Source organism: Suricata suricatta, chromosome 2 (genome assembly GCF_006229205.1).
Source record: "Suricata suricatta isolate VVHF042 chromosome 2, meerkat_22Aug2017_6uvM2_HiC, whole genome shotgun sequence".
Lineage (NCBI taxonomy): Eukaryota > Metazoa > Chordata > Mammalia > Carnivora > Herpestidae > Suricata > Suricata suricatta.
Window position 1 is genome coordinate 77,166,880 of NC_043701.1, and position 2,279 is coordinate 77,169,158.

Consider the following 2,279-nt stretch of genomic DNA (forward strand, 5'->3'; position numbering starts at 1 on the left):
CACCTGCTAAAGAGGCAGTCTTTTTTCCATTGGATACTCTTTCCTGCTTTGTCAAAAATTAATTGGGCGTACATTTGTGGGCCCAGTTCTGGGTTCTCTGTTCTATAACATTGGTCTATGTTTCTGTTTTTGTGCCAATACCATAATACTGTCTTGATGATGACAGCTTTGTAGTAGAGGCTAAAGTCTGGGATTGTGCTGCCTCCCATTTTGGTTTTCTTCTTCAATATAACTTTGGCCATTCGGGGTCTTTTGTGGTTCCATACGAATTTGAGGAAGTTTGTTCTAGCTTTGTGAAGAATGTTGGTGCAATTTTGATGGGGATTGCATTGAAAGTGTAGATTGCTTTGGGTAGTAATGACATTTTCACAATGTTTATTCTTCCGATCCATGAACAGGGAATGTTTTTCCATTTGTTGGTGTCTTCTTCAATCTCTTGCATAAGTTTTCTATAGTTTTCATCATGTAGGTCTTTTACATCCTTGGTTAGGTTTACTCCTAGGTATTTGATGGTTTTTCGTGCATTCGTGAATGGGATCAGTTTCTTGATTTCTCTTTCCGCTGCTTCATTTTTGGTGTATAGGAATGCAACTGATTTCTGTACTTTGATTTTTGTACCCTGCAACTTTACTGAATTCATTGATGAGTTCTAGAAGGCTTCTGGTGGAGTTGATTGGATTTTCCATGTAGAGTATCTTGTCATCTGCGAAAAGGGAAAGTTTGCCTCCTCTTTGCCAATTCTGATGCCTTTTATTTCCTTTTGTTGTTGATTGCTGATGCAAGGACGTCCAGCACTACGATAAACAGTAGTGGTGAGAGTGGACACCCCTGTCGTGTTCCTGATCTCAGGGGGAAAGCTCTCAGTTTTTCCCTATTGAGGATGATACTAGCTGTGGGCTTTTCATAAACTGCTTTTATAATGTTTAAGTAAGTTCCTTTATTCCGACTTTCTCAAGGTTTTTTATTTATAAAGGGTGCTGTATTTTGTCAAATGCTTATTCTGCATCTGTCGACAGGATCATATGGTTTTTATCCTTTCTTTTGTTAATGTGATGGATCACACTGATGGATTTGTGAATATTGAACCAGCCGTGTATCCCAGGAATGAATCCCACTTGATCATGATGGATAATTCTTTTTAGGTGCCCTTGAATTCGATTTGCTAGTATCTTGTTGAGTATTTTCACATCTGTATTCATTAAGGATATTGGTCTATAGTTCTCTTTTATTGCTGGGTCTCTGTCTGGTTTGGGATCAAGGTGATGCTGGATTCGTAGAATGAGTTTGGAAGTTTTCCTTCTATTTGTATTTTCTGGAATAGTTTGAGAAGAATGGGTATGAGCTCTGCTTTAAATGTCTGGTAGAATTCCCCTGGGAAGCCATCTGGCCCTGATCTCTTATTTGTTGGGAGATTTTTGATAACGGGTTCGATTTCATTACTGGCTATGGGTCTATTCATGCTTTCTATCTCTTCCTGTTTGAATTTTGGCAGTGCATGTGCATTTAGGAATTTTTCCATTTCTTCTGTGTTGTCCAGTTTGTTGGCATATAATTTTTCATAGTAATCTCTGATGATTGCTTGTATTTCTAAGGGATTGGTTGTAATAGATCCTTTTTCATTCATGATTTTGTCTATCTGGGTGCTCTCTGTTTTCTTTCTGAGGAGCCTGGCTAGAGGTTTATTGATTTTGTTTATTTTTTCACAGAACCAAACCTTGGTTTCATTGATCTGCTCGACTGTTCTTTTAGAGGATTCTATATTGTTTATTTCTGCCCTGATCTTTATTATTTCTTTTCTTCTGCTGGGTTTGGGGTGCTCTTGCTGCTTCCCTTCTAGTTCCAGTAGGTGCTCTGTTAGATTTTGAATTTGCACTTTTTCTAGGTTGTTGAGATTGGCCTGGATTGCAATATACTTTCCTCTTAGGACTGCCTTTGCTGCATCCCAGAGATTTTGGATTGTATTTTCATTTTCGTTGGTTTCCATATACTTTTTAATTTCCTCTCTAATTGCCTGATTAACTCAATCATCCTTTAGTAGGGTGGTTTTTAACCTCCACATTTTTGGAGGTTTTCTAGGCTTTTTCCTGTGCTTAATTTCAAGTTTCATAGCATTGTGATCTGAAAGTGTGCATGGTATGATCTCTATTTGTTTATACTTATGGAGGGCTGCTTTATGCCCCAGTGTGTGATCTATCTTGGAGAATGTGCCATGTGCACTCGAAAAGAAGGTGAATTTCCTGTCTTCAGGATGCAGAGTTCTAAATATATCTATCAGTTCC

The 2,279-nt window shown here is 38.2% G+C and overlaps 1 protein-coding gene across 6 annotated transcripts in view; it reads left to right on the forward strand.

The window, feature by feature from the left end:
* Positions 1-2,279, forward strand: part of CDK14 (cyclin dependent kinase 14) — a 583,363-nt gene that overhangs the window by 160,994 nt on the left and 420,090 nt on the right. The window lies entirely within an intron of this gene.